Genomic DNA, 19,596 nt, shown 5'->3' on the forward strand with positions numbered 1-19,596 from the left:
ACTTTCTTTATGTACCATGGTCCATTAGTCCCCGCTCATACATTGCTGTAGGCTTAGGGGACTGGGGATGGGCACATTGTGTCATTGAAATAAGTGAGGTTGACAACAAGGTCAACTCTCAAGCCACAAACCCTTAGCCCTGTGTTCTTGAATCAGCTAGGTTAACCAGTCATCTACCCTGATTTAGAAATTACAAATGGAGGGATCCTTTAGAATAGAAATTAGGACTTACTCCGGGCCATACTGAGGGAAGCTGAATGGTCCATGCATTCACTTATAAAACAGATCTTGCAAAATGTCTTTCTTTGAGAGCTAGCAGTCTTCTTTCCTCAATTGATCTTGGATCTTAAAATGAATTTCCTATTTCCCTGTGTTTTCTCATGGCCAAAAGCAGTTGACACATTTCCTGAAAAACAAAAGATATCCAATCAATGTTTGTGATTGAAAATTCACATTTATTTCAATAAATACTGTTTATATTAAAACTCCAGGGAAGAATGACAGCATATGGATACTACATGAGTCTGAAATGATGATGCCCTCCCTTGCTGGAGGTGTAGTACTAAAAGGAAAATATTTATATCATAGACAAACTTTTTTTTTCAAGAATAATTGACCTACAGCACTATGTTAGTTCCAGGTACACAACAAAGTAACTCAACATTCAACATTTTACAGAATGATCACCACTGTAGACAAGTATTTAAAGTGATAATTTATTCAAATGAAATCGGTAGAGAGAGCAGAAGTAAGAAAAGAGTTAAATTCGAAAGCGTTTACTTCTTTGCATGATTAAAATATTCAAATATGTTAATATTCATGCTATAAACTTAACATTATTATTATAACTTGGAGGCATAAAGCAGTACATAACTGCTCACACAATAAAGACTGCCTCTATAATAAAGTTTTGTATAAATGTCTTTAAATCATGAGTGTTGAACTTCATGTTAGTCTTCAAAAAATACAGTTAGTCATTATTTTTCTAACAATTCATAAATACAAGTCACACACAATGAGAGCATGCAGTTTGTCACATGTGGAGACCAATAAATCAGTCTCAGCACCTATTAAACGCTGAAAGCTTTCCTAGGTATGACTGACTAACGATGGCCAGGGGGTAAAAAGGAATATAAAACTGAGTTCTTCTCAAGAAGGGTAGAGATTAGTTGGGAACATATGAAACAAGGAGGCCACAGTCATCTTTTCTTTGTATAGTAAGGCTCTGTTGCAAGCCCTGCAGCCACACATCCTGAAAGCATACGAGCGAGAATGCCTAGGCTTTCATCAGATGTTGCTTCATTCAGTACGCTCCCCGTGACTTGAGGCTTGAGCCCAATGCTGCATTACCATTGCCAGTATCTCTTCTGTTTCTTACTACCTGAGTTTTTTTTTTAATTTACTTTTTAATTGGAATATAATTGCTTTACAATGTTGTGTTAGTTTCTACTAACATTGTGAATCAGCCACATGTATACATATATCCCTTCCTTCTTGAGCTTCCCTTCCAGCCACCCCCCATCCCGCTCCTCTAGGTCATCACAGAGCACGGTACTGAGCTCCCTGTGCTATATAACAGCTTCCCACTAGCTAGCTATTTTACACATGGTAGTGTATATATGTCAATACTTGCTCAATTTGTCCCACCCTCTCCTAAGTTTTAAACTTATTAGAAACTTCAGGGATCTTTAGCCTGACTTCCCTCCCAGAGAAGAGAGGACTTTGGAGCAGCTTCTGGATGGTAAAGTTCATGACTCCTCTTCTCCCTCTTCCTTCTTTTTCCTGCTATAATATAAGGTGACTTAGAGTGTTTAGGACACCTTTGAGTATCTAAGTCACTGCAGTCTACAGGGCCCTCTCCCACCTCTCCCACATCAGATCCAGACCATAAAATGTGCCTTCTTTAAAACTTTAACCTGTATCAGTATCATAAAAGTCTCATCCTATGTCTCATAAGCATTGAAACAACTGAAAAAATTCAGTCTCCTGGAACAATAGGTACATTTCTACATAATCTCTTCAAGAAATATAAGTATTCCTCCCTAGGTTTACTTTCTGAAGTATTTGGTTTTGTCTTTTCAGCATATCTCAAAAATTTTTTTTTTCTTTTTCTATTATCACCTGTGTATTGGGTTGGCCAAAAACCCAAGAAGTTTCCATAACTTCTACCTGAATGAACTTTTTGGCCAGCCCAATAGATGACTTTTACTTCAAGCCAGACTGAATCATTCTGTTCCTGTTGCTGGGCCTGCAGGAGAGCAGGGGCAAGGAAAGCATGTTTTGCAGTGATGATTAGACAGAACAGGAAAGGTACAAAAAAGTTCATCTCACAACAGACACACTTTAACGTGGGTATACCTTGAAGAAGAGAGAAGAAACATTCCCCCTGATAAAGCTAGTTGGGAGATGAATTATCCAGTAGGCTAATCCTATTAAATACTTCAGTTCACAAATCTTAGAGAGAATGCACAAAAGTCACTGATTTTTCCCTTCTGTGAAGTTAAGTGTGAAAATTCCTGGCAATTCCCTGCCAAGTAGTGACTCAGGGTTTCAGGGTCTTCCACTTTATGGCACCGCTAACACCCAGGGGTGACTTTCCCAGGTTCCAGAAAAAACTTTAGACCTCATGACTAAAAACATCCAAGAGTGTGTAATGAAATAGATTCTCTCTTATGCATCTAGAATACATCTACTAACTAGGTACCATCCTGGGAAGAACCAAGGCAGCAGTCACACAAATACTTTTCTGTGGGTTTAACTTGCCCATGAAGCCAAATCTGGTCTTTGTACCCTGACACCAAAGTAATTTTTGGAGACAGAGCCTTGGGTGAAGTAGAAAAAGAATAGCTTTGTTGCTTTGCCAGGCAAAGGGAGCCACAGCAGGTTAATGCCCTGAAAACTATGTCCCAACCTGGAGTGGATAGTGAGAAGTTTTGCAGTAATTGTTCAAAGAGAGAGTGACCAGCTTGTGGACATTCTGCTGATTGGTTGGTGGTGAGGTAAATGGGAGTCAGCATCAGCAACCTTCTCATTCCAATAGGTCTGAGTCTATGTGCTTGTGGGTAGCATACAGTTTACTTCTACCTGGCAGGGATTTCAATATCTACAAAACAGCTCAGAGATATTATTATGTATATCTGCTGAGGGAGAACCAGGACCTTGACCCACGACTGCACTATTGTTTCTTTCTGGTTTATTTCATGTTGTTTCTGACCTCTCCGCATATGGGATCTTCATTTCCACCAGGGAAAAAACCTGCACCCCTTGTAGTGGAAGCTCACGAGACCACCAGGGAAGTCCTGCTACTATTGGCTCTTGACTGTTCCTCCTCTGTCTCTGCACCCCCTCCCTTCCCTAATTAGCAGCCATTTGAACCTGCCCTTTGGAACTCAGGGAAGATCGTGGGTGCTGAATGGAGCCTATTGCCTGCAATCAAGAAATGGACATAAAAAGGCTTTTGTGCCCAGGAGCCCCTTAGCATCCTGCTTGGTCTCAGTACCATTGCACCAGGGAAGGTGCTCTGGCAGCTTGAAGCCTCAGATACCTCTGACAATGGAGGTCCCAGCCTGGGATCTCAGCAGGTGTCAAGAGCCGGAACACCAGACAGGAAGAGTAGGATCCCACATCCAAGTCCTGGGCGTATGCACTCGGTCTGAGTTTGGGCCGACCGGGGCAGAAGGCAGCAAGCCCCTCAAACAAACTTGAGTATGTGGTACATTATGCAGGAGTTTCCTCTGCATCACAGTGCTCCCAGTGCTCTTTCCACTTCCCAGAACCTTTGGTACAAGTTTTTGTTTAGCCCTTCTCAGTCGATGAAATTTCATTGTCCCACTAAAATGTCTAATTCCCCAAGGGAACCTTTCTTCCAAGCTTTAGTGCACTCTGGTTAACTCCCCAAACCCTCAATCTCAAGTGCCAGCCATGTGCTACTAACTACTGAACAGAGACCTCCCAGGGCAACACAGAATAGGTTTTTATTACTTCACACCTCCCACTGCTTTCCCAAGAAAGAAAAAAAAAAAAACATTCCACATCCTTACTGAGCAAAGATTGAAAAGATTGGAAAGCTTAGAGACAGAAGATCATCTCACCTTACTGGATTTATCTTGAACTTTTTTGTCCTCTAAGAGTGGCAGTTACTCTATAATCATGGATTTAGTTCACATTTAAAGTGTCCCTTTATTGACATATATGCACTATTATATATAAAATAGATAACTAATGAGAACCTACTGTATAGCTCAGGAAACTCTATTCAGTGTTCTCTGGTGACCTAAATAGGAAGGAAATCTAAAAAAGAGTGGATATATGTATACATATAACTTATTTACTTTGTTGCACAGCAGAAACTAACACAACATAGTAAAGCAACTATACTCCAATAAAAATAAAAAATAAAGTGTCCTTGTTGACAGGAGAGTGAAGACGATGAAGAAATGGTTTACAATCCACCTTCCATGGAGGAAAGACAAACTGGGTACAGTTTTAGAGAGCATGTGTCCTCTTGGACAGACAAATGTGAGATAAATGCCTATGACAGCTGCTGTTTCCTCAATGGACAGTTCTGTCTCCTGCTTTCTAATAAGTGTCCCCATCCTTCCAGACTGAAGGCAAATGCCTCCTGTCTTCTCCCCGACCCTCTTACAGCTTTCTCTTTCTGCAAGCACAGTTGAGCCCCCTACCACCTCAGGAAGCTTTCAGGAATAAGATTTGTGTCTGATTCATTTCTGTATACCTCACAGGGATTGACACAAATTGAAAGCTTAATAATTATTTTGAGATGCCTCAAGCCCACATCAGCCATACTGCCTGAAATGAGAGTCAGCAATCAGATTCAGAACGTAGATGTATCTCAAGAGAAAAGGTGAATTTGAATGACAGGTCTAGGATATACGTGAAATTCACATGGAATTATATATCTTGACCCTCACTGTGTGAATGCATTTTTTCCCCAAGGAGCAAAGTTAGAGATTTCTATATTAAAATATTTGCTGAAGTATCAAAATGTATAGAGCAGTGTTTTTTCCCCCCTTGTTCTTCATGATGTATCCATAATGTCTTACTAATTTTATTCTATAGATTATTAGTAACAGCTGAGGGTCTTCACTACAGTGGGCATCTAAGGATTATCAGCTGGATGAAGAAAGACACAGATAAAAGATAGATGGTGTTACACATGACCTTCCAGGTATGTGTTGAAAGCCAAGTCTTTCCTTCCACATTTACAAATGTCACAAAATTTTACTGACTCTTGATTAGATGCAGGCTAGGCGATGGTGAATAAGCCCTAAAGACCTCCTATTCAATTGAAGACAAATAGAAGAATAACAGTGTATGATGGGGTAATAATACATTTCATATGAACCATCAAAACAAATTACTGAGGGGTCAGAGATAGGAGAAATCACGTCTGTTTGGATGAATCACATAAAAGATGATATGGGTGGCTTTTGAGAAAGACCTTGATACAAAGCAGAATTTGATGGCAAAGTGATTAGACACAGAGAACAATTAACAAAGGGACCAGCAACGGAGAATTTCAGCACAGAGTAAAAGAATCATGTCATTTTGTTGAATATACCTGGATCTGTAGTTTTTCCTCAGCTTTATTCAGATGGTATTTTCTTTAATTGACTCAACAGTAGTGAGACTGTGTGAGAGATGGTGTGTGTGCGTGTGTGTGTGCACGTGCACATGTGTCTATGCATGATCCTGAGTGTGGTATGCATTAGCTGAACTGCAGTGCCATTTTTTCTTTTAATTAATTTATTTATTTTAATTGGAGGCTAATTACTTTACAATATTGTAGTGGCTTTTGCCATACATTGACATGAATCAGCAATGGGTACACATGTGTCCCGCATCCTGAACTCCGCTCCCACAGCCCTCCCCATTCCAACCCTCCGGGTCATCCCAGTGTACCGGCCTTGAGCACCCTGTCTAATGCATCAAACCTGGACTGGCGATCTATTTCACATATGGTAATATACATGTTTCAATGCTATTCTCTCAAATCACCCCACCCTTGACTTCTCCCACAGAGACCAAAAGTCTGTTCTTTGCATCTGTGTCTCTTTTGCTGTCTCGCATATAGGGTCATTGTTACTATCTTTCTAAATTTCATATATATGTGTTAATATACTGTATTGGTCTAGTGGTTTCCCCCACTTTCTTCTATTTAAGTCTGAATTTCACAATGAGTTCATGGTGTGAGGCACAGTCAGCTTCGGTCTTGTTTCTGCTGACTGTATAGAGCTTCTCCATCTTTGGCTGCAAAGAATATAATCAATCTGATTTTGGTGTTGACCGTCTGGTAATGTCCATGTGTAGAGTCTTCTCTTGTGTTGTTGGAATAGGGTGTTTGCTATGACCAGTGTGTTCTCTTGGCAAAACTCTAATAGCCTTTGCCCTGCTTCTTTCTGTACTCTAGGTGTTTCTTGACTTCCTACTTTTGCATTCCAGTCCCCTATAATGAAAAGGACATCGTTTTTTGGGTGTTAGTTCTAAAAGGTCTTGTAGGTCTTCATAGAATGGTTCAACTTCAGCTTCTTCAGCGTTACTGGTTGGGGCATAGACTTGGATTACTGATATTGAATGGTTTGCCTTGGAAATCAACAGAGATCTGTTTTTTTTGAAACAATGATTCTGTCGTTTTTGAGATTGCATCCAAGTACTGCATTTCGGATTTTTTTGTTGACCATGATGGTTATTCCATTTCTTCTAAGGGATTCCTGCCCGCAGTAGTAGATATAGTGGTCATTTGAGTTAAATTCACCCATGCCAGTCCATTTTAGTTCGCTGATTCCTAGAATGTTGACATTCACTCTTGCCATCCCGTTTGATCACTTCCAATTTGCCTTGATTCATGGACCTAACATTCCAGGTTCCTATGCAATATTGCTCTTTACAGCATTGGACCTTGCTTCTATACCAGTCACATCCACAACTGGGTATTGTTTTTGCTTTGGCTCCATCCCTTCATTCTTTCTGGAGTTATTCATGATCTCCAGTAGCATATTGGGCACTTACTGACCTGGGAAGTTCCTTTTTCAGTATCCTATCATTTTGCCTTTTCATACAGTTCATGGGGTTCTCAAGGCAAGAATACTGAAGTGGTTTGCCATTCCCTTTTCCAGTGGACCACATTCTGTCAGACCTTTCCACCATGACCTGCCTGTCTTGGGTGGCCCCACACAGCATGGCTTAGTTTCATTGACTTGAACAAGGCTGTGGTCCTAATGTGATTAGATTGACTAGTTTTCTGTGATTATGGTTTCAGTGTGTCTGCCCTCTGATGCCCTCTTGTAACACCTACCGTCTTACTTGGGTTTCTCTTACACTGGACGTGGGGTATCTCTTCAGGGCTGCTCCACCAAGGCGCAGCCACTGCTCCTTACGTTGGAAGAGGGGAATCTCCTCACCGCCACCATTCCTGACCTTGATCGTGGAGTAGCTCCTCTCAGCCCTCCTGCACCCTCACAGCCACCACTCTTGGACGTGTGGTTGCTCCTCTTGGCCATCGCCCCTGGCCTCGGTGTTGGGCAGCTCCTCCCAGCTGCCACCCCTGACCTTGGACGTGGGTAGCTCTTCACAGCAGCTCCTGCGCCAACGCAGCTTGGGACTCTGGGCCACTGCCCGTGACCTCAGATGTGGGGTAGCTCCTCTCAGCCGCTGCCCCTGACTTTGGAAGTGGGATAACTCCTCCCAGTTGGCACCCCTGACCGAAGACGTGGGTAGCTGTTCACTGCCGCTCCTGCACCATCTCAGCTTGGCACTCTTGGCCACTGCCTGTGACCTCAGACGTGGGGTAGCTCCTCTCAGCCGCTGCCCCTGAACTTGAAAGTGGGATAGCTTCTCCTGGCTGTCGCACATGACCTCAGACGTGGGGTATGATCTAAATTAAATCCCTTACGGTTATACAGTGGAAGTGAGAAATAGATTTAAGGCCCTAGATCTGATAGAGTGCCTGATGAACTCTGGATGGAGGTTCATGACATTGTACAGGAGACAGGGATCAAGACCATCCCCATGGAAAAGAAATGCAAAAAAGCAACATGGCTGTCTGGGGGGGCCTTACAAATAACTGTGAAAAGAAGAGAAGCAAAAAACAAAGGAGAAAAGGAAAGATACGAGCATCTGAATGCAGAGTTCCAAAGAATAGCAAGGAGAGATAAGAAAGCCTTCCTCAGCGATCAATACAAAGAAATAGAGGAAAACAACAGAATAGGAAGACTAGAGATGTCTTCAAGAAAATTAGAGATACCAAGGGAACATTTCATGCAAAGATGGGCTCGATAAAGGACAGAAGTGGTATGCACCTAACAGAAGCAGAAGATATTAAGAAGAGGTGGCAAGAATACAGAGAAGAACTGTACAAAAAAGATCTTTACGGCCCAGATAATCATGATGATGTGATCACTCATCCAGAGCCAGACATCCTGGAATGTGAAGTCAAGTGGGCCTTAGAAAGCATCACTACAAACAAAGCTAGTGGAGGTGATGGAATTCCAGTTGAGCTATTTCAAATCCTGAAAGATGATGCTATGAAAGTGCTGCACTCAACATGTCAGAAACTTTGGAAAATTCAGCAGTGGCCACAGGCCTGGACAAGATCAGTTTTCATCCCAATCCCAAAGAAAGGCAATGCCAAAGAATGCTCAAACTACCGCACAATTGAACTCATCTCACACGCAATTAGAGTCATGCTCAAAATTCTCCAAGCCAGGATTCAGCAATACGTGAACCATGAACTTCCTGATGTTCAAGCTGGTTTTAGAAAAGGCAGAGGAACCAGGGATCAAATTGCCGACCTCAACTGGATCATGGAAAAAGCAAGAGAGTTCAAGAAAAACATCTCTTTCTGCTTTATGACTATGCCAAAGACTTTGACTGTGTGGATCACAATAAACCGTGGAAAATTCTGAAAGAGATGGGAATACCAGGCCACCTGACCTGTCCCTTGAGAAATCTGTATGCAGGTCAGGAAGCAACAGTTTGAACTGGACATGGAACAACAGACTGGTTCCAAATAGGAGAAGGAGTACATCAAGGCTATATGTTGTCATCCTGCTTATTTAACTTCTATGCAGAGTACATCATGAGAAACGCTGGGCTGGAAGAAGCACAAGTTGGAATCAAGCAACTGAGTGACTGAACTGAACTGATACACAGTAAAGTAAGTCAGAAAGAAAAATATCAATACAGTATAAGTTCAGTTCAGTCGCTCAGTCGTGTCAGACTCTTTGCGACCCCATGAATCGCAGCACGCCAGGTCTCCCTGTCCATCACCAACTCCCGGAGTTCACTCAGACTCACGTCCATCGAGTCAGTGATGCCATCCAGCCATCTCATCCTCTATCGTCCCCTTATCCACCTGCCCCCAATCCCTCCCAGCGTCAGAGTCTTTTCCAATGAGTCAACTCTTCACATGAGGTGGCCAAAGTACTGGAGTTTCAGCTTTAGCATCATTCCTTCCAAAGAAATCCCAGGGCTGATCTCCTTCAGAATGGATTGGTTGGATCTCCTTGCAGTCCAAGGGACTCTCAAGAGTCTTCTCCAACACCACAGTTCAAAAGCATCAATTCTTCGGTGCTCAGCCTTCTTCACAGTCCAACTCTCACATCCATACATGACCACAGGAAAAACCATAGCCTTGACTAGACGGACCTTAGTCGGCAAAGTAATGTCTCTGCTTTTGAATATGCTGTCTAGGTTGGTCATAATTTTCCTTCCAAGGAGTAAGCATCTTTTAATTTCATGGCTGCAATCACCATCGGCAGTGATTTTGGAGCCCCCAAAAATAAAGTCTGACACTGTTTCCACTGTTTCCTCATCTATTTCCCATGAAATGATGGAACCAGATGCCATGATCTTCATTTTCTGAATGTCGAGCTTTAAGCCAACTTTTTCACTCTCCTCTTTCACTTTCATCAAGAGGCTTTTTAGTTCCTCTTCACTTTCTGCCATAAGGGTGGTGTTATCTGCATATCTGAGGTTATACATATTTCTCCCAGCAATCTTGATTCCAGCTTGTGTTTCTTCCAGCCCAGCTTTTCTCATGATGTATCTGCATAGAAGTTAAAGTATGACACTATACAGCCTTGACGTACTCCTCCTATTTGGAACCAGCTTGTTGTTCCATGTCCAGTTCTAACTGTTACTTCCTGACCTGCATATAGATTTCTCAAGGGACAGGTCAGGTCGTCTGGTATTCCCATCTCTTTCAGAATTTTCCACAGTTTATTGTGATCCACACAGTCAAAGTCTTTGGCATAGTCAATAAAGCAGAAAGAGATGTTTCTCTGGAACTTTTGCTTTTTTCCATGATCCAGTTGATATTGGCAATTTGATCTCTGGTTCCTCTGCCTTTTCTAAAACCAGCTTGAACTTCAGGAATTTCACAGTTCACATATTGCTGAAGCCTGGCTTGGAGAATTTTGAGCATGACTTTACTAGCATGTGAGATGAGTGCAATTGTGCAGTAGTTTGAGCATTCTTTGGCACTGCCTTTCTTTGGGATTGGAATGAAAACTGACCTTTTCTAGTTCTGTGGCCACTGCTGAGTTTTCCAAATTTGCTGGCATGTTGAGTGCAGCGCTTTCACAGCATCATCTTTCAGGATTTGAAATAGCTCAACTGGAATTCCATCACCTCCACTAGCTTTGTTTGTAGTGATGCTTTCTAAGGCCCACTTGACTTCACATTCCAGGATGTCAGGCTCTAGGTGAGTGATCACATCATCATGATTATCTGGGTCATGAAGATCTGTTTTGTACAGTTCTTCTGTGTATTCTTGCCACCTCTTCTTAATATCTTCTTCTTCTGTTAGGTCCATACCATTTCTGTCCTTTATCGAGCCCATCTTTGCATGAAATGTTCCCTTGGTATCTCTAATTTTCTTGAAGACATCTAGTCTTTCCCATTCTGTTCTTTTCTTCTATTTCTTTGTATTGATCGCTGAGGAAGGCTTTCTTATCTCTCCTTGCTATTCTTTGGAACTCTGCATTCAGATGCTTGTATCTTTCCTTTTCTCCTTTGTTTTTTGCCTCTCTTCTTTTCATAGCTATTTGTAAGGCCTTCCCAGACAGCCATGTTGCTTTTTTGCATTTCTTTTCCATGGGGATGGTCTTGATCCCTGTCTCCTGTACAGTGTCATGAACCTCCATCTGTAGTTCATCAGGCACTCTATCTACCAGATCTAGGCCCTTAAATCTATTTCTCACTTGCACTGTATAATCATAAGGGATTTGATTTAGGTCATACAAAAGCCTCTTGATGAAAGTGAAAGAGGAGAGTGAAAAAGTTGGCTTAAAGCTCAACATTCAGAAAACAAAGATCATGGCATCCGGTCCCATCACTTCATGGGAAACAGATGGCGAAACAGTGGAAAAAGTGTCAGAGTTTATTTTTGGGGCTCCAAAATCACTGCAGATGGTGATTGCAGCCATGAAGTTGAAAGATGCTTACTCCTTGGAAGAAAAGTTAGAGCAACCTAGATACTATATTCAAAAGCAGAGAAATTACTTTGCTGACTAAGGTCCGTCTAGTCAAGGCTATGGGTTTTCCAGTGGTCATGTATGGATGTGAGAGTTGGACTGTGAAGAACGCTGAGCACCAAAGAGTTGATGCTTTTGAACTGTGGTGTCGGAGAGGACTCTTGAGAATACCTTGGACTGCAAGGAGATCCAGCCAGTCCTTCTGAAGGAGATCAGTCCTGGATTTCTTTGGAAGGAATGATGCTAAAGGTGAAACTCCAGTACTTTGGCCACCTTCTGCAAAGAGTTGACTCATTGGAAAACTCTGATGCTGGGAGGGATTGGGGGCAGGAGGAGAAGGGGACAACAGAGATGAGATGGCTGGATAGCATCACTGACTCGATGGACATGAGTCTGAGTGAACTCCTGGAGTTGGTGATGGACAGGGAGTCCTGTTGTGCTGCGATTCATGGGGTCATAAAGAGTCTGACACGACTGAGCGACTGAACTGAACTTAACTGTACTGAATGGTCTAGCGGCTTTCCCTACTGTCTTCAATTTAAGTCTGAATTTGGTAATAAGGAGTTCATGATCTGAGCCACAGTCAGCTCACAGTCTTGTTTTTGTTGACTGTATAGAGCTTCTCCATCTTTGGCTGCAAAGAATATAATCAGTCTGATTTCAGTGTTGGCCGTCTGGTGATGTCCATGTGTAGAGTCTTCTCTTGTGTTGTTGGAAGAGGATGTTTGCTATGATCAGTGTGTTCTCTTAGCAAAACTCTATTAGCCTTTGCCCTGCTTCATTCCACATTCCAAGGCAAATTTGCCTGTTACCCCAGGTGTTTCTTTACTTCCTGCTTTTGCATTCCAGTCCCCTAGAATGAAAAGGACATCTTCTTTGGGTGTTAGTTCTAAAAGGTCTTGTAGGTCTTCATAGAACCGTTCAACTTCAGCTTCTTCAGCGTTACTGGTTGGGGCATAGACTGGGATAACTGTGATATTGAATGGTTTGCCTTGGAAACGAACAGAGATCTTTCTGTCGTTTTTGAGAGTGCATCGAAATACTGCATTTCAGACTCTTTTGTTGACCATGATGGCTACTCCATTTCTTCTGAGGGATTCCTGCCCGCAGTAGTAGATATAATGGTCATCTGCGTTAAATTCACCCATGCCAGTCCATTTTAGTTCGCTGATTCCTAGAATGTCTATGTTCACTCTTGCCATCTCTTGTTTGACCACCTCCAATGTCCCTTGATTCATGGACCTGACTTCCAGGTTCCTATGCAGTATTCATCAGACCTTGTTTCTATCACCAGTCACATCCACAGCTGGGTATTGTTTTTGCTTTGGCTCCATCCCTTCATTCTTTCTGGAGTTATTTCTCCACTGATCTCCAGTAGCATATTGGGCACCTACTGACCTGGGGAGTTCCTCTTTCAGTATCCTATCATTTTGCCTTTTCATACTGTTCGAGGGGTTCTCTAGGCAAGAATCCTGAAGTGGTTTGCCATTCCCTTCTCCAGCGGACCACATTCTGTCTGACCTCTCTACCATGACCCGCCCATCTTGGGTTGCTCCGCGGGCGTGGCTTAGTTTCATTGAGTTAGACAAGGCTGTGGTCCTAGTGTGATTAGATTGACTAATTTTCTGTGAGTATGGTTTCAGTGTGTCTGCCCTCTGATGCCCTCTTGCAACACCTACCATCTTACATGGGTTTCTGTTACTTTGGGCGTGGTGTATCTCTTCACGGCTGCTCCAGCAAAGCGTAGCCGCTGCTCCTTACCTTGGACGAAGGGTATCTCTTCACCGCCGCCCTTCCGGACCTTCAAGGTCGGATAACTCCTCTAGGCCCTCCTGTGCCCATGCAGCCACCGCTCCTTGGACTTGGGGTTGCTCCTCCCAGCTGCTGCCCCTGGCCTCGAACGCGGGGTAGCTCCTCTCGGCCACCGCCCCTGGCCTCGGACACAGGGTAGCTCCTCTTGGCCATTCCTACGTTGTCACAGCCTGGCACTCTTGGCCGCTGCCCCTGACCTCGGATGTGGGGTAACTCCTCTCGGCCGCACTTAGTGCGCCGGTTGCAGCCAACCACACTTAGTGTGCTGGTCACAGCTCCAGTTTCATCCACCTCATTAGAACTGATTCAAATGCATTCTTTCTAATGGCTGAATAATATTCCATTGTGTATATGTACCACAGCTTTCTTATCTATTTGTCTCCCTATGAACATCTAGGTTGCTTCCATGTCCTAGCTATTGTAAACAGTGCTGCAATGAATATTGGGGTACACATGTCTCTTTCAGTTCTGGTTTCCTCAGTGTGTATGCCCAGCAGTAGAATTGCTGGGTCAAATGGTAGTTATATTTCCAGTTTTTTAAGGAACCTCCACACTGTTCTCCATAGTGGCTGCACTAGTTTGCAATCCCACCAACAGTGTAAGAGGGTTCCCTTTTCTGTGCACCCTCTCCAGCACTTATTGTTTGTGGACTTTTTGAAAGCAGCCATTCTGACCGGCATGAGATGGTATCTCATTATGGTTGTGATTTGCAATTCTCTGATAATGAATGATGTTAAACATCTTTTCATGTGTTAGCCATCTATATGTATTATTTGGAGAAATGTCTGTTTAATTCTTTGGCCCATTTTTTGATTGGGTCGTTTATTTTTCCGGTATTGCTGCATGAGCTGCTTGTGTATTTTTTAGATTAATTCTTTGTAAGTTGCTTCGTTTGCTATTATTTTCACCCATTCTGAAGGCTGTCTTTCATCTTGCATATAGTTTCCTTCATTGTGCAAAAGCTTTTAAGCTAGCTAGGTCCCATTTGTTTATTTTTGCTTTTATTTCCATTACTCTTGGAGGTGGGTCATAGAGCATCCTGCTGTGATTTTTGTCAGAGTGTTTTGACTATGTTTTCCTCTAGAAGTTTCATAGTTTCTGGTCTTAAATTTAGATATTTAATCCATTTTGAGTTTATTTTTGTGTATGGTGTTAGAAAGTGTTCTAGTTTCATTCTTTTACAAGTGGTTTACCAGTTTTCCCAGCACCACTTGTTAAAGAGATTGTCTTTTCTCCGTTGTATAAAGGTGTCCATAGGTACATGGATTTATCTCTGGGCTTTCTATTTTGTTCCATTAATCTGTATTTCTGTCTTTGTGCCAGTACTATACTGTCTTGATGACGGTTCAGTTCAGTTCAATTGCTAAGTCATGTCTGACTCTTTGTGACCCCATGGACTGCAGCACACCAGGCCTCCCTGTCCATCACCAACTCCCAGAGTTTACCTAAAGTCATGTCCATTGAATCAGTGATGCCATCGAACCATCTCATCCTCTGTCATCCCCTTCTCCTCCTGCCCTCAATCTTTCCCAGCATCAGGGTCTTTTCAAATAAGTCAGCTCTTTGCTTGATGACTGTCGCTTTGTAGTATAATCTGAAGTCAGGCAGGTTCATTCCTCCAGTTCTATTCTTCTTTCTCAAGATTGCTTTGGCTATTTGAGGTTTTTTGTATTTCCATACAAATTGTGAAATTATTTGTTCTAGTTATGTGAAAAATACCATTGGTAGCTTGATAGGGATTGCATTGAATCTATAGATTACTTTGGGTTGTATATTCATCTTCATTATATTGATTCTTCTGATGCATGAACATGGTATATTTCTCCATCTGTTTGTGTCATCTTTGGTTTCTTTCATCAGTGTCTTATAGTTTTCTATATATAGGTCTTTAGTTTCTTTAGGTAGATATATTCCTAAGTATTTTATTCTTTTCATTGCAATGGTGAATGGAATTGTTTCCTTAATTTCTCTTTCTGTTTTCTCATTGTTAGTGTATAGGAATGCAAGGGATTTCTCTGTGTTGATTTTTATATCCTACAACTTTACTATCCTCATTAATTAGCTCTAGTAATTTTCTAGGGGAGTCTTTAGGGTTTTTTATGTAGAGGATCATGTCATCTGCAAACAGTGAGAATTTTACCTCTTCTTTCCAATCTGGATTACTTTTATTTCTTTTTCTTCTCTGATTGCTGTAGCTAAAACTTTCAAAACTATGTTGAATAGTAGCGGTGAGAGTGGGCACCCTTGTCTTGTTCCTGCCTTTAGGGGAAATGCTTTCAATTTTTCACCATTGAGGATAATGTTTGCTGTGGGTTTATCATATATTGCTTTTATTATGTTGAGCTTGTTCCTTCTAGCCTGCTTTCTGAAGGATTTTTATCATAAGTGGATGTTGAATTTTGTCAAAGTCTTTCTCTGTATCTATTGAGAAAATCATATGGTTTTTATCTTTCAATTTGTTAATGTGTTATATCGCATTGATTGATTTGCAAATATTGAAGAATCCTTGCATCCCTGGGATAAAGCCCACTTGGTCATGATGTATGATCTTTTTTAGTATGTTGTTGAATTCTGTTTGCTAGAATTTTGCTGAGGATTTTTGCATCTATGTTCATCAGTGATATTGGCCAGTAGATTTCATTTTTGTGGCATCTTTGTCTGGTTTTGGTATTAGAGTAATGGTGGCCTCATAGAATGAGTTTGGCAGTTTACCCTCCTCTGCAATTTTCTGGAAGAGTTGGAGTAGTATAGGTTTTAGCTCTTCTCTAAATTTTGGTAGAATTCACCTATGAAGCCCCCTGGTCCAGGACTTCTGTTTGTTGGAAGATTTTTTATTACAATTTCAACTTCCATGCTGATGATGGGTCTGTTAAGATTTTCTTTGTCTTCCTGGTTCAGTTTTGGAAGGTTATACTTTTCTAAGAATTCGTCTATTTCTTCCAAGTTGTCCATTTTATTGTCATATAGTTGCTGATAGTAGACTCATGATCCTTCATATTTCTGTGTTGTCTGTTGTGATTTCTCCATATTCATTTCTAATTTTGCTGATTTGATTCTTCTCCCTTTTTTTCTTGATGAGTCTGGCTAATGCTTTGTCCATTTTATTTATCTTCTCAAAGAACCAGCTTTCAGTTTTGTTGATTTTTGCTATAGTCTCCTTTGTTTCTTTTCCATTTATTTCTACCCTAATTTTTATGATTTCTTTCCTTCTACTAACCCTGGGGTTCTTCATTTCTTCTTTTTCTAGTTGCTTTAGGTGTACAGTTAGGTTTTTTATCTGATTTTTCTCATTTCTTGAGGTGAGCTTATATTGTTATGTACCTTCCCCTTGGCACTGCTTTTATTGAATCTCATAAGTTTTGAGTTGTTGTGTTTTCATTTTCATTTGTTTCTGTGCATATTTTGATTTCTTTTTTTATTTCTTCTGTGATTTGTTGGTTATTCAGAAGTGTGTTGTTTAGCCTCCATATGTTTGTATTTTTAATAGTTTTTTTTTTTTTTCTGTAGTTGTCATCTAAGTTTACCACATTGTGATCAGAAAAGATGCTTGAAATGATTTCAATCTTTCTGAATTTACCAAGGCTAGATTTATGGCCCAGGATGTGATCTATCCTGGCGAATGTCCTGTGTGCACTTGAGAAAAAGGTGAAATTCATTGCTTTGGGGTGAAATGTCCTATAGATATCAATTAGATCCAACTTGTCCATTGTGTCATTTTAAGTTTGTGTTTCCTTGCTAATTTTCTGTTTGGTGGATCTGAGGTTTTCAAGTCTCCCACTATTATTGTGTTACTGTTAATTTCCCCTTTCATACTTGTTAGCATGTGCCTTACATATTGATATGCTCCAATGTTGGGTGCATACATATTTATAATTGTTATATCTTCTTCTTGGATTGATCCTTTGATCATTGTGTAGTGTCATTCTTTGTCTCTTTTCATGGCCTTTATTTCAAAATCTATTTTATCTAATATGAGTATTGCTACCCTTGCTTTCTTTAGTTCTCCATTTGCATTTTCCATCTGTATGTGCCCCTTGTTTTGAGGTGGGTCTCTTGTAGACAGCATTTATAGGGGTCTTGTTTTTGTATCCATTCAGCCAGTCTTTGTCTTTTGGTTGGGACATTGAACCCATTTACATTTAAGGTAATTATTGATAAGTATGATCCCATTACTATTTACTATTCATTGTTTTGGGTTCAAGTTTTTAAACCTTTTCTGTGTTTCCTATCTAGAGAAGATCCTTTAGTATTTGTTGAAGAGCTGATTTGGTGGTGCTGAATTCTCTTAGCTTTTGCTTGTCTGTAAAGCTTTTGATTTCTCCTTCATATTTGAATGAGATCCTTGCTGGGTATAGTAATCTGGGTTGTAGGTTTTTTAATCTTTCATCCCTTGAAGTATGTCCTGCCATTCCCTTCCATCCTGAAGAGCTTCTATTGAAAGATTAGCTGTTATCCTTATGGGAATCCCTTTCTGTGTTATTTGTTGCTTTTCCCTTGCTGCTTTTAATATTTGTTTTTTGTGTTTGATCTTCGTTAATTTGATTACTATGTGTCTTGGGGTGTTTTGCCTTAGGTTTATCCTGTTTGAGACTCTCTGGGTTTCTTGGACTTGAGTGGCTATTTCCTTCCCCATTTTATGGAAGTTTTCATCTATTATCTCCTCACGTATTTTCTCATGCCCTTTCTTTTTGTCTTCTTCTGGGACTCCTATGATTTGAATGTTGGGACATTTAACATTGTCCCAGAGGTCTCCGAGGTTTTCCTTATTTCTTTTAATTCTTTTTTCCTCACTGCTTCATTTATTTCCACCATTCTATCTTCCACCTCACTTAACCTATCTTCTGCCTCAGTTTTTCTACTACTTGCTCTGTCAAGAGTGCTTTTGATCTCAGTTATTGCATTATTCATTATTGATTGACTTTTTTTAATTTCTTCTATGTCCTTGTTAAACATCTCTTACATCTTCTCAGTCCTTGTCTCTAGTCTATTTATCTGTAACTCCATTTTGTTTTCAAGATTTTGGATTATCTTTACTATCATTATTCTGAATTCTTTTTCAGATAGACTCCCTATCTCCTCCTCTTTGGTTTTGTGGGCATTTATCATGCTCCTTTACTTGCTGAATATTTCTCTGCCTTTTCATTTTGTTTAGATTTCTACATTTGGGGTGGCCTTTCTGTAGGCTGGAAGTTTGTGGTTCCTCATTATTGTGGAGGTTATTCCCTGTGGTTGGGGTTGGACTAGTGGCTTGTCAAGGTTTCCTGGTTAGGGAAGCTTGCATCTGTGTTCTGGTGGGTGGAGCTGGATCTCTTCTCTCTGGAGCATGATGAAGTGTCCAGTAGTGAGTTTTGGGGTGTCTGTGGGTTTGGTGTGATTTTGGGCAGCCTGTATTCTAATGCTCAGTACTGTGTTCCTGCATTGCTGGAGAATTAGTGTGGTATGTCTTGCTCGGGAACTTGTTGGCTCTTGGGTGGAGTTTGGTTTCAGTGTAGGTATGGAGGCTTTTGGATGAGCTTTTATTGATTAATGTTCCCCAGAGTCAGGAGTTTTCTGGTGTTCTCAAGTTTTGGATTTAAGCCTCCTGCCTCTGGCTTTCAGTCTTATTCTTACAGTAGCCTCAAGACTTCTCCATCCATACAGCACAGATGAGCAGTGCCTTTTAAGATTTTAATCTAATATCAACTCTGCCAAGGAATCACTGGCTTCAAGAACACAATTGGATGTCTTCTTCCTTTGCTAGTTTTTACCATCTCTCTCTTGATCTTTTCCTTCACCTCGAACAGTCTTTGCTGTCTCTGCCTTTTACTTCTCTGTGATTTGGGAAATTAACATCTGTTTGGTTTCTCCAAAACTTCACTTCCAGCCTTTCCTTTGGATTTTGACTATTTTTATTATCTCCCTAAATTCATAGTCATTCTGAACTGGGATACCTGGGATTAAATTATCACACAGAAATCAAATACCAATCAATGTGGTAAAAGATAACTTTTGAAACATGTGGACTGGGGACTAAAATTCTTTTCTTGATTGGATCAAAAAATGTTCTGTATAAAACAAACACTTTAATTATACAATTAGCTGTATCTTCCACACATAAGCAAAACTTTCCATGCTGACCCTATTATATACAAGATATGGAATGAGAATGAACTAACAGACATTAATTTTTTGCTATGGGAGTATAAAACCATAATTTGTAATTATTTCCCAGTTTATTCTCAGTTCTCTAATCTCTGGCAGTATAAATAGGGATGCATTATGAAGTCATTCCTAATAAACTGTGATATGT

This window comes from Oryx dammah, unplaced genomic scaffold (assembly GCF_014754425.2).
Source record: "Oryx dammah isolate SB20612 unplaced genomic scaffold, SCBI_Odam_1.1 HiC_scaffold_7, whole genome shotgun sequence".
In the NCBI taxonomy this organism is placed as follows: Eukaryota; Metazoa; Chordata; class Mammalia; order Artiodactyla; family Bovidae; genus Oryx; species Oryx dammah.